Here is a 13,364-nt window from a genome sequence, read left to right as displayed (position 1 = left end):
AGAGAGTAATATTAAGCAACGTATGTTAAGTAAATGGGCCACCTACCCCTGGCAAGCATGAAAGCCCGCTATCCTTAATTACGTGTCTCACTGAGTTTACACCTTTAAAATGTCAAACACAGCCCACCAGTTCGGAGCTCATTTCAGCATTCAGTGATAAACAAAGCGGATGCTTCAAATAACATTAAGTGGCCGTCTACCCACAGAGTACATGGGTTCATTTTATTTATTCTATTGTTTCAGTGAACGACACATTTTCCAGCAAACAAAGAGTTGGACTGCAACTAGGACTCAAATCAAATGTAGGTGCATGTAACAGACATCTTCAAATAGCTGCCTGAAGATGGTGCCTCATTTATTCAGTAAATCAAGAAAAGAAGCTGCCTAGCCTTCTTATATCAAAACAACTTTTTAAAACACATTTTACAACAAAACTTTTTGGCACACAGCGGGGCGCAAGCCTTGCTACTTGCAGGCTGTTCTTCATGAGAAACATCAATTATCACACTGCAGTGTCACACTTAAAGCAAACAAAACTTCTGATGCCATACGACTTGCCCCTGCCCTAGACGGTCGCCCAGGATCGCGTACCTATGGTCTTTCGCTGGAGCTGTCATCTCTCCCTGGTGGGGTGCTTCCCCCCACATCTCCCAGGGCTCTCTCCCACCACGTCAACATTCTCTCAGCTTCCAGAATCAGCAACCACTTCATACACATCTAAGATACTGACACTCTGTAATTTCCTTTTTTTTGGTTGTCAAATGATCTTTAATAGAAACATTGTCCTTTGTAGTTCTTAACTAGCCGGGCCTTCCACTGCACCACTGTCGATGTCACCTATGATGTCATGAGGGTGACGGCCATCAACATTGCAGCCCACAGACTGGGCAGTCCCTAGGATCTCTTTTATGGTTCCAGAGGGTTCTCTAGCTAAAGATCGGTGCCGCATCTGTCAGGCCATGTTGAGAATCTCATCAAATGTGATATTTCCACGGTGCTTAATGTTCCTTTGCTTCTTTCTGTCTCTTGGTGGTTCTTCGAGGGCTTTGATGATCAGGGCAGAGGCAGAAGGCACTGCCTCAATCCGGGCCTGTCTGTTCTGAATGGTTTCACTGTCATCCTCAGACCCTTTCAATCACCGGTTGCTTTGGTGAAGACAGGCCCAGGGGGCCGATCTTGGGGGCCAGGGCAGACTTGGGGCACCCACTTCCCCGCCGGTGCACCTTAGGTATACGACTTTCATCTCGTTGGGGTCGAACTTCGGTGCATGGTGGAGGCGGCTGGTGTCGGATGAACCCGGATTCCGGACGGCCGAAGAAAGTTGCGCCTGAGCCTTCTCCAAGCCGAAACCCACAAGCTACACTTTGTAATTTCTTGGTTATATTAGATCATAAAGATATCAACCTACGGCTTTCATATTTGTGCAAATGCCTTTCCTCCAGATTGCTTGCTTTTTACCTGTCTGGCCCTATTCTCCTGCCAACACCAAGTATCTCGTGTGTGTGTGTGTGTGTGTGTGTGTGTGTGTGTGTGTGTGTGTGTGTGTGTGCTGCTAATTTATCAACAGATAGTAAGTATGAGAAAACAAGGGAAGAGAGCTACAGGTTACATCTAGATAGTGGGATTCTCCTCTCTACTTTTCTCTTTTGTCCAAGTTACATGCAATAAACCTATAATACTGCAAATGAGAAATAGAGAACTGGGAATTAGGAAACACAGCTTTAAAAGAAAACCTCTGAACCTGGAAATCATCTAGTGTTCATGTACTTTTGATCATTTAAACTGAATTGTGGGAGAAAGATAAGAGGAAGGGAATTCACATTTGAGTGATATATGCAATGAAGTCATTATGGGGAATGAGGGAAGGAAGTACTATGACCAAAACTTTAATCTTTTCTTGTAATAAGAACACACTAATCCAAAAATAAATTCCTTTGAAAGTCATATGCAATAAATAAACATTCCATTTGTTGGTATTTTGAATTAGATCTTTAATAGCCCATCTAGTCAGAAATTCTGTTTCTCTGGTTCACTATGAGAAACAAAGCTTTTATTTTTTTACATTAAAAAAATTTTTTTAAGTGTATAGGTTGAGAATAGAACAAAGAGCAAAGTTACTTTTATCTTCAAATAATGATCAGTTAAGAAAGGAAGTGCAGGACAGGAAAATGGCAGAAGAGCAAGGGAGAGCTAATGGTGAGGTGGAACAAAAAAACGGAAGAAAGGGAGACCAAAAAGATTTACTAAGAAGGTTGGTCGCGCCCTGGCTGGTGTGGCTCAGTGACTAAAGCATCAGCCTGAGCACCCAAAGGTCTCGGGTTCGATTCCCGGTCAAGGGCACATAGGTGGGTTGCAGATTCGATCCCTGCCCAGATGGGCGAGTGTGGGAGGCAAGCAGTTGATGAGTTTCAGAAAAGAGTCACATTTACAGTTGCAACAAAAAGGATAAGATACCTAGGACTAAGCTTAACAGAGGAAATGCAGGACCTGTACACTGAAATCTAGAAGGCACTGTTGAAAACAACTGAAGACACAAAGAAACGGAAAGATATTATGTGCCCATGGATTGGAAGAATTAACATTTTAAAAATGGCTCTATTACCTAAAGCAACATACAGATTTCATACAATCTCCATCAAAATCCCAATGGCATTTTTCAAAGAAATAGGACAAAAAAATAATCCTCAGATTTGTATGGAACCACAAAAGATCCTGAAGTTGAAGCAATGCTGAGGGAAAGAAAGAAACAAACAAACCTAAAACCGAAACCAAAGCCAGAGGCTTCACACTCCCTGATTTCAAACTATACCACAAAGCTGTAATAATCAAAACTATGTTACTGATAGAAAAACGGACACACAGACCAATGGAACAGAATTGAGAGCCCAGAAATAAACCCACGCATGTATGGACAACTAATTTTTTACAAAGGAGCCAAAAACACACAATGGAGAAAGGATTCTTCAATAAACGGTGCTGGAAAAACAAGAAAGCAACATGCAAAAGAATGAAACTAGGTGGCTGACACCATTCACTAAAATTAACTCAAAACAGATTAAAGACTTGAATATAAGACCTGATACAATAGAAATATATAAAAGAAAACGTAGGCACTAAACTTACGGACCTTGCTCTCAGAGAGGATTTTGTAAACTTGACCCCAAAGGGAAAGGAAATAAAAGCAAAACTAAATGAATGGGGCTACATCGAACTAAAAAGCTCCTGCACAGCAAAAGACACCATCAACAAAACAAAAAGGCAACCAACTGAATGGGAGAAGATATTTGTAAATGATACCTCCAATAAGGAGCTAATATCCAAAATATATAAAGAATTCCTGCAGCACAGCAACAAAACAAAAACCTGATCCATAAATGGGCAGAGGACCTGAATAGACACTTTTCCAAGGAGACACAGACGGCCAATAGATACATGAGAAGATGCTCAGCATCGCGAGTTATGAGGAACATGCAAATCCAAACCTCAGTGAGATAGCACCTCAAACTTGTTAGAATGGCTTTTATCAATAAGATAAAAAATGACAAGTCTTGGAGAAGTGGAAAAAGGGGAACCCTTGCACACTGCTGGTGCGATGTAAACTGGAAAACAGCATGGAGGCTCCTCAAAAATTAACAGAGATAGCGTATGGCCCAGCAATCCCTCTTCTGGGTATCTACCCCAAATTTTGAAAACACTTATTCAAAAGACATATGTACAGCAGCCCCATGTTCATTGCAGCATTCGTTATTCACAATAGCCAAGACATAGAAACAAACTAAGTGTCCTTCTAAAGATGACTGGATAAAGATGTGGTACACACACACACACACACACACACACACACACACTAGAACACTACCCAGCCATAAAAAACGATGAAATATTGCCATTTGAGACAACATGGATGGATCTTTAGAGTATCAGGATAAGTGAAATAAGTCAGACAGAAATGGACAAGAACCCTAGGCTTTCACTCATATGTAGGATATAGAACAAAATTAACAAATGAACAAACAAATAAACAAATTCATAGATACAGACAGCAGAATAGTGGTGACCAAAGGGGAGGGGGGAGGGGGAGAATAAAGGGAGTCAAATATATGGTGACAAAAAAAAGACTAGACTACGGGTGGCGAGCACACAGTGGAGTATACCGATGTATCATAAAGTTACACTCCTGGCCCGGCCGGGCGTGGCTCCGGGGTCGAGCGTCGACCTGGGATCCAGGCGATCGGGGTTCGATTCCTGGTCAGGGCACATGCCCGGGTTGCGGGCTCGATCAATGACTCTCTCATCATTGATGTTTCTATCTCTCTCTCTCCCTCTCCTTTCCTCTCTCTGAAATCAATAAAGATATATTTTAAAAAATTTAAAAAAGTTACACTCCTGAAATTTATATGTTATTAACCAACGTTACCCCAATAATTTAATTTTAGAAAGAGATTGACAACTCACATTTAAACACTTGGGGAAGAACTGTAATTTAAAGATTCCTGAATTCCAAATCAATGCACCTAATAAAGGTTCGTTTTGGGATTCAAAAACTATCAACAAAATGCCCATCCTTCACTAAAGGCTAGCACGCTTTCTAAAAGGTATCAGTTAATATTAATACATAAATGGAAATATGAAAACCAAGTCCTTACAGTTGTCATATGTTGGCATAACCATGTTCTATAACCAGGAGGGATTGATTCATTTACTCAACATGGAAAACAGTAAGTTATTTAAGACTGATTTTTCCTATAGGTTAAAATTCGCATGAACTTCTGACAAATAGTCCACAGATTAGATGGAAAAAGATGATATCTTAAGGTACATTTAAAAGAGAATAGCCAATTGTATGAGTGTGTATTTAAAACACAAACAGGGATGATTACTTGTCCTCCACAGTCTCCCATCCCTGCCGACCTTCCAGTCACAGTCTTTGGTTCTTTCTCCTGTGACTACATTAGTAGTATGATTAACTGTGCAGCAAAAACCTTTCTGCAGGCTCCAGAATGGATAAGTATTCCATTTACATTTTTAATGCGAATGGCAAGAGCTATAAAACATGAAACTTGACCCAACAAATGCAATATTTTAACATTTAAGTTTGGCTATAAATAAGGTAAACACAAAAAACACTTTTTTCATATTGCAGATTTGCCATAGAAATAAACACGAAGGTTTATATAACCATCAACAAGCCAAAGGACTTCATAATCCGATTTTAATTTAATCTTAGTGTTTTTTACATTATGTTCTCTTCTTCCATGTTTACTGAGAGAAACATCCCACAAATAAGCTGTTACACAGGTGTTTAATACCAAAAGGATTGTTTTACAGCTACCGACTACATCGAGCTCTCTTTTTCGCTAAAGGAGAGAGGGGAAAACTTTACTGGTAGTATGTACTGACGCTCCCTGAATCCCATTTCAGGCAGAGGTTTTGTTTGTTTGTATGGTTCTTTGTTTATTTTGTGAGCACGTTATAATAGACTGATAAACATGATATGAAATAATGCCAAATTTCCATTAACGTGGTGATTTTAAATATCACACTAAAGATAGAATCTTTTTAAAAATTTTTTTCTGTATTCTCACCCTAGGACATGTCTACTGATTTTTGAGAGAGAGAGAGAAAGGAGGAGAGGGAGAAAGAGGGAGAAACATTGATGTGAGAGAGAAACATCGATTGGTTGCCTTCTTTAACGCTCAAACCCAGGATCAAACCCAGAACCTAGGTATGTGCCTGACCAGTAATCAAACTGTGATCTTCTGGATCATAGATCAATGCTCAACCACTGAGCCATGCTGGCCAGGCAACAAAATAATTTAAAGAATACTTTGTCTTAGGGCTTTGGCCTGTGATTCGGGCTGTGAAAAAATTCACAGTCGAGAGAAGAGATAGATGCAGAGAGGGAGTTTATTTTACTTTCCCCAAGAGGAAAGAGCCCATGTACTGCTAATCAATACAAGGGCAGGAAACAAAGGGTGGCCTGTTCTTTGAAGCAGGTACTGTTACTAGGCAACAAGGGAGTGAGGGGTTTGGGTTGCGTAGAAGTTGAGCAGATACCAGGGGCTGTCTTGAAAAGTTACTGTTTGTTTGCTTTCCAGAAGGGGGTCCAGCAGATGTCCTAGGGAGGTGTCTTATCAGTATTTTTCCCAGGCCTGTAAAACATGCTCAGAGCAAAAGTTATGAGGAGTTCAAAAGAGGCTTGTTTGAAGGGGTGGGGTGGGGGTGGGAAGGGAACTTTATGTTAATTAGAGACTGCTTGATTCGAATTATCCCTGAGTTGTGAAAACAGCAGGGAAGGGGGGGGTGGTGGTATAAGAATGTAGCCTTCAGAGTAGCTTATCTTGTCCCACAGTTTAAACAGAGGAGCCAACAATCTTGGGATTTAATTACCAGGTGCTTCTCATAAATTGTGGAAGGTTACAGTAAAGAAAAAGAGAGGCCTTTTTCCTGTCCTTACACTTGGTAAATAATTCAATAAGATATTTGCATATAAATTAGTTCTCCTTGATATACAATACTGCATTATTATTTGTATATAATAAAGACTGAATACATATTTTAAAAAGAAAACACATGAGTATCCTGGGAAGGTGGTGGTAGCAAAAGCTTCTTTAATCTCTCCAATTCCCTACATAAACCAGGCAGAGCAATAGAAAGAAAACCCAAAATCCATGGACAACATAACACTTAAAATAAAACAAAATACAGGTATCCTAACAACCCCCAAATATAAACATGTTAGAACAAACCACCACCAAGTCATAAGACCTTCATAATATCAATATTTCTGTGAGAGAAGCCAAAGGGAAGCCAGTTGGGCATCTAATAGGCCTGATAATAGGGGAGACCCAAAATAAGTAGAAATGACTGTAAGCCCATTTGAGACCAATGAAACTGCGAGGGGTTCTGCCTCTAATGACAGCAGGTGAATTCGAGGTGTAAGAAGGTCTGAAAAGATCTAGATCAGTGTAGCCCCAAAGAACCCCTGAAGCTGACCTGCCAGGGTTCTGCTCCAGGACAGAGTTCCCCCCAAAGAAGAATCAACTGGTTACCAAATCAAAATGAGCAGGACAGAGAAAATCGACAGGGTGGAAAGAGAAGTCCAGGTAAAGAGGGGGCAGTGAGTCCATCTCAGAAAGCCAGCCGCCATAATTCAAACATCAGAGAAGAAAACAGACAAGTGAGCACGAAGGTAGAAGGACCACAATGAACCAGGTTCCTTCTAAAAGTTCAGGAAAACGAGCTTCACATAACAATGAGAAGCAAAAATATCAAGGTCAAATCCTATGCAATGCTGTTATAAATAAAAAAGAGAAAGTATAAAAAGCAGAATCATATCTCGACAGACAGACGTAAGAGCAGAAAGACAGATCCACAGAACAAACCAAAACTGCTACCTTGTACTTTAAAATGGGACTAACATCATAAAGAAATGATACAAATCCTAAAAGAGCATGAATTAGAATTAGATAGAAGATAATTCAGGGAAGAATCAGAAATGAAAGACAAAGGTCCTGTCAGAAGTGGAAACTAAACCAGAAGGAACACAGGAGTGGATAAACACAGCAGAGAAGACCTTTAGAGAAACAGGTAAAAAGTGAAAAATTTTAAACTCGAAACGAGAATAAAAAAGATTCACAAGAAAGCGACGTCTGCTGAAGACAGGCAAGTTCGATGCAAATAACAAGAAATCCAGAAAAAACCCAGAGCCAGGGAAAAACACAAACAAGGCAATAATAAATCAAGAAAGTGTCCTTGAAATTAAAATGCAGATGCAATTGCTTAATGAAAGAGCACGCCACACATCTGAGAATGTAAAAGCACTGAGGAACTAACACCAACACGTATTCTAGGAAAAATTACCGGCGTCAAAGAAGGAAGAAAAGCACAGGGCCACCTGCATACGCAGTGTCACTGCCTGCCTCCCGGACCGCAGATTCTAATCTGCTGCCATGTGCATCTTCCTCACTCCTTTCCACTTACCAAGATTCTACATTAAACCTGGAGTTAGAAAGAAAAAAATCTTTAAGATTGACAAAGCAAAAACAGGTTAAAAAATCAAGTAGCTTCTGCTTAAACAAAGAATACGAAATTGCACACTTGTCACTGTTCCCTCGTGAAAGCCCATGAAAATGACCAGTGAAGAGCCTGAAAGGACTAACCCACTTAGAGAAGACTGATTGGCTAAGGAAATTTTGGAAGTTGAAACACAAGTAAATGAGGGGGACTGACCTAGTAGATGAAGAAGGTTGCAACCCAAGGCCGATAAGAAACTAAGAAGCGACTTGATTCTAAACACAAACCCAAGTGAGGCTCAGTAATGAAAACCCCACGTTCCTCCAAAGACAGAGCACGTGGGTGACACACGAAAGGGGGTCTTCACTCACCAGCTCCGCAGGTGACGCGGGCGAAGCTGAAGCATGCGGTTCTACACTCCAGCAGGCCAAGTGCAGTTAAGGGGAAGGTCAGTCTATGGAAACATGGGGGGGGTCAGTAAAAAGCCTTCAGGATGAACCATGGATATCCGCAGCCACCCCAAGAGAAAAGTGAATTCCACCAATTAATGAGCCTCATCCGTAAAGAGAGCTTCCAATCCGCTTTTCAATGCCTCACTCTTACTTATGTATGAAAACAGCCAAATATCACCATAGACTTAAGGGAATTTGAGAAACATCAGATTGAGAGCAAAACAAGAAAGAAAAATTAATTCTAAGGAAATAGAAGGCAAAAAAGTATAGAAGAAAACTTAAAAAACAGCCACTAAAATTAACAACCTCAGAGAGGTAAAATGTTACATCCATGAAACTGTCAAGCACAAGGCCAGGGCCAGGGCCGAGCTAGGCCTGGCAGGTCTAGCTGGTAAAGAAAGACAATGAACTCTTTCTAGATTCAGGCAGTTTACTGCTTGCATAGACCGTGAAAAGAAGAGTAGTCAAAGGTGCCAAGTCCCCAAGGCCCTCGTGCAGGGTAACAACAAAGTAAAAGATGGAAGAGGTTTGATGGGACACCCTGTTGCTAAGGAACTAATGCAGCTAAGCAATTTATAGCCTGCAGCTGTGCCTAAGTTGGGCAAGACTTGAAAGTCTCAGATCTCAAAGGAACCAGAGGCAGATGGGAAAACTGCCTCAAGACATCCTTCTGCAAGACAGGGATTCTCATTCAGTGGAAGAAGGCAGGCGAGAAAATGTTGTGATGGGTCCTCACAAGACTGCCGCTCTGGCCCTGCTCCTGGGAGGATCACTGGGTGCTGCTCCAAGGCTAAGGCTAGTCAGAGATCAAGCCTGCACAGCCTAACGGTACGTGCAAGGTGACCAGGAAGCAGGACAGAACCATTGCCCTACAGACACAAGAACATAATGCTGTTTTTAAAAGAGGATATTCAGAGAATAGAAAAACAAATTTTTAAATAAAAATATGATAGGAAAAAATTCTAAAAAAATCATTTGAAGAGCCCAGCCAGTGTGGTTTAGTGGTTGAGTGCTGACCCATGAACCAGGTCACGGTTCGATTCCCGATCAGAGCACATGCCGGGGTTGTGGGCTCGATCCCCAGTAGGGGGCATGCAAGAGGCAGCTGATGGATGATTCTCTCTTATCATTTATGTTTCTATCCCTCTCTCCCTCAACCTTCCCCTCTCTGAATCAATAAAAACGTTTTTTTTTGTTTTAAATCACTGGAAGAGAATATTGAGAATATGTACAAGAAAGTTGAAGGAAAAGATGGAAAATAGAGATAAGAAATAAGAAATAGGGAACATTTGAGATCTTGCTTCCTGCAAATTATTGTCATTTGGGCTCAAATAAAGGCTTGTAAAAATTCAAAAAAAAAGAAATAAAAAATCAGGCCTACATACCAATTTCTTCATAAAAGGAGTTCCAGAAATAGAGATTAGAAAAAAAGTAGAGGGAAGGGAACTTATCCAAGAAGCAATATTTAAAAACTTCCCAGATGAATGGCATAAATTTCCCCCCTGAAAGAGTCCACCAGTGATTAATTCAATGAAGAACAGATTCATCCAACAGTTTCCGATTTTCTCCAGGATGGAGCCTGGGGAAAAGGGGAATCTGATCATTTCCAGTGTAGGCCCCCCAGCACTTGCCTGGAAGGGTTTTCATGGCCAGGGTATGAGAGAAAAAAATGGGACCAGGAGTAGTATCTTAAAAAAAAATCCTCTGACACATCATCAATAATTTTCAGAATACCAGGAATAATGATAAGCTCCTAACAGCCTCCAAAGGGAAACAAATAGGACACATATAAGTAAATAGAATCAAAATGACAGATGACTTCTCAACAGATTCAGTGACAGTTGGAAGGCACTGGTGCGATGCTGTAAAATTCAGGACAGTGATTTCCAGCCTAGATGGCAACACTAACACAATGTTTCCATGGAGTATATGGCTAGAGCTGAGCCTGCTGAGTCACACCAAGGAATTCAAACAATGTGCAGTGCATGCATGCTCTCAAAGGAAGCTGGGGGAAGAGGCATGCCACCAAAACCAGGGAATAAACTAGAGCAAGGCAGAGGACTCAGGAAATGGGATATCCAACTGAGAGAGGTGAAGGGCAACCGATCCAGATCGGCAAGGAAGACAGAGCTCCAAGAGTGTCTTTAAAGAAAAAAAAGATAGATTATATGACGTTTTTCATCCTACTAAGAGGAGATTTACACTTCTGGAAGATAGGGTATAAGTTAATGTCTACTACAGAGAACACTAAGCAAATGAAAAATGTGTATTATTAATTCCAAAAATTTTAAAACAAAAAACTGGACCAAAAAAGGAATTACAGATACCACACAGCCCAGTTGTGAATGTTATCAGTGAGAGTGGTGGATCCCCTTCCGCACTGGGTACTGGGGTTGGGGCCCTTAAAATATCTCAAGAAAAAGAATTTTCTGAGAATCCCACGGGAGGATGAGTGACTTTTATTTGTGTGGAATTTCATCCTTGGGTTTCCAAAGTCCCATTTCCCTTAATCCAGTCCTGGAAGGTGTGCAGCTGGGGATTCAGCAGAGCTAGAAGCGGAGCCAGCATCCAGAGCTTCTGTTCCGCGTTGGAATTGGGTCCGATTCAGCATCAGGCTAGTTGCAGTCCATCAGTCCACTGTGTGTGGGTCCACATGGCTGTGGGCCATGTTGGCAAATGCAGCAGAGCAGGAGCGTGAGGGCTCGGAAAGCAGGAGCTTGGGCCAACAGAGCGAACTCCTTTGTTTAGGGGATTAAGGATCTCAGATCTTCCCAGGCTTGCAGTGGCCAAGCCTGCTCTGGCCAACGCCTTGCTCCCAGGTGTGACTGGCAAGCAAGCACCTTCCCTATTTCGCACAGGCTTGACGGGCGTGCGTCTAATCCCTACCAAATCCCTTCCCCCAGGGGGAGACAGACAGGGGGCTTCCTGGCAAAGCTGCACAAATGACATGCCTATAGTACTTGGCCTTCCCTTTGCTCCTTTCCAGTTACCCATAACTAGGTTAAATGACAATGGTGTCAAGAACAGTATAAGTATTCAATGCTAACTTCACCAAAAAGGGCAGTGTATTCGAAGGATGAGGGAGGAAGGTATGTGTTTAGGGGGAAGGTAGAAGAAATAGAGTTTAACCTTCATATTCCAAAACAGATCAATAGATAAGATGTAAAACTATCCAGAAATAGATAATAATCATGTTACTTAAAAATACAGACATAATGGAAAAAATGGCTAAATGATTTGAAAGTGGTTACTTCTCAGTAGCAAAAGCTAGTGTAAAAAGAATAGGGAAAGAGTGCTATTTTTCATTATAAGTCTTGGGGAAAAAGCCTTTTTTGACTTAACATTATTTTCATATTATTTTGGAATAAATAAAATAATAAAGATAACCTAAAAGCTTATGGGCCAAAGTGAGTAATTCTAGACAGTATCCCTACCAAGTAATCCTGACAATAGACTGTGATAGGTAAACACACACACACACAGGATTCTTGTTCAGATCCAGCACCACTATGGGGCAGAGAGAGATTAGGTAACCGGATTGCTTCATTTAGAATGGGGGCGAGGGGGAAGTGGTAAGAAGTACTTGAATTCAAAAGAGTTCCCTAAATTTCCCAAATTTTTACAGTACTAGGTACTAGAACCACAAAATATTATAGCAGAAAGAAATCTTATATATTGGTTAACAACTTATTTCCCTCACTTTATAGTTACTTGTCCAAGGGTACACAGCTGGTTTGGACAGAATCAGAACTTCCCGCTCTTAACTCTCACTCTTTTCATTGCATCACAATGCTTTTTAAAATAATAATTAAATATCAAGGATATGTATTTGAGTTACTACTGATATATTCATTAGCATTTTTTGTTGTAAAAACGAAGTCTGCTTGAAGATAAAGAAAATGTAAAAATATCTGCATTTTTAAGTTAAACCATATTGGTCTTTTACTTTTTAAGAATTAAACAGATACAATAAAGGAACAGTATAACTGAACTCTCTTTTCCTACTTGTTATGATGGAACAGAACTGAGAATTTTTACAACTGTTAGGCTGCCAGCTATGTTTGGCCCAAGTTATGGGTTCACTCCTGCTTTAACTCCCTCAAAAATGGCATTAAAAAGTACATAAGGGTGGGACAAAATAGCTTTACAGTTGTGGGTATGCAAAAGAATTTATTCTTGTATTATTTATTAATTATTGAATTATTTTCCATACAAACAACTGAAAACCTACATTTGCCCCACCATGTATTTTTTCAAATTGTATTACTGTCCAAACGATCCCGAATACCCTTACTCAGATATCTAATCATGCCCTCGGGTCTAACAATTTGTTTAAAGTAGGTTTTGGTAACAATATATATTGTCTGAGTTTTAAGGAATTGATGGCATTTAACAAAAGGATTTGGGGAATTTAGGTGCCTTTTTCATAACTAGTATGTTACCCAGGTAACCTGGTAATAAGTTTTAAAGACATATCTAAGCATGTAAATTAGTAGGAACATCAAAAATGGGTCAAGGTCTAAAGCAGAGGACCCATTATTTCCAGTTGCCACCCATCATTCAAGATTTTGGTAAAATTCCCAAATATCAGGATTGCTTTAAGTGAAAAATTAGGCTGCCAATTTTTTTCTCTTTTAATTATTAATTGAACATTGCCCAGAAATTTTCCTTACCTTGGCGAAAGGGAGGAGGAATTAGGCATAAATGGAAGCAGCACCCGTATCTTTTCTAGCTGGTCTATTCCGCACTTAAATCTATACTGTAACATCCTTGAGTTTAAGATTCTGAACAAGACTAAACACCTCAAAGGTAATCAATAAATACCTGCGAGCTGACGATTTAAATAACAGCATCGGATCAATATATGTTATTTTCTCATTACTTAGGCATGTCTAA

The 13,364-nt window shown here is 40.4% G+C and overlaps 1 pseudogene; it reads right to left on the bottom strand.

Annotated features, from left to right (window-relative positions):
* Nucleotides 1–768: 768 nt before the first annotated feature.
* On the bottom strand, nt 769–13,236 carry LOC107543080 (large ribosomal subunit protein uL11-like; annotated as a pseudogene).
* Between the last annotated feature and the right edge of the window lie 128 nt (nt 13,237–13,364).

Source organism: Miniopterus natalensis, chromosome 12 (assembly GCF_054644295.1).
Source record: "Miniopterus natalensis isolate mMinNat1 chromosome 12, mMinNat1.hap1, whole genome shotgun sequence".
NCBI classification, from domain to species: domain Eukaryota; kingdom Metazoa; phylum Chordata; class Mammalia; order Chiroptera; family Miniopteridae; genus Miniopterus; species Miniopterus natalensis.
The sequence above is the reverse complement of the archived record's forward strand: the minus strand, read 5'-3'. Positions and strand labels throughout refer to the sequence as shown.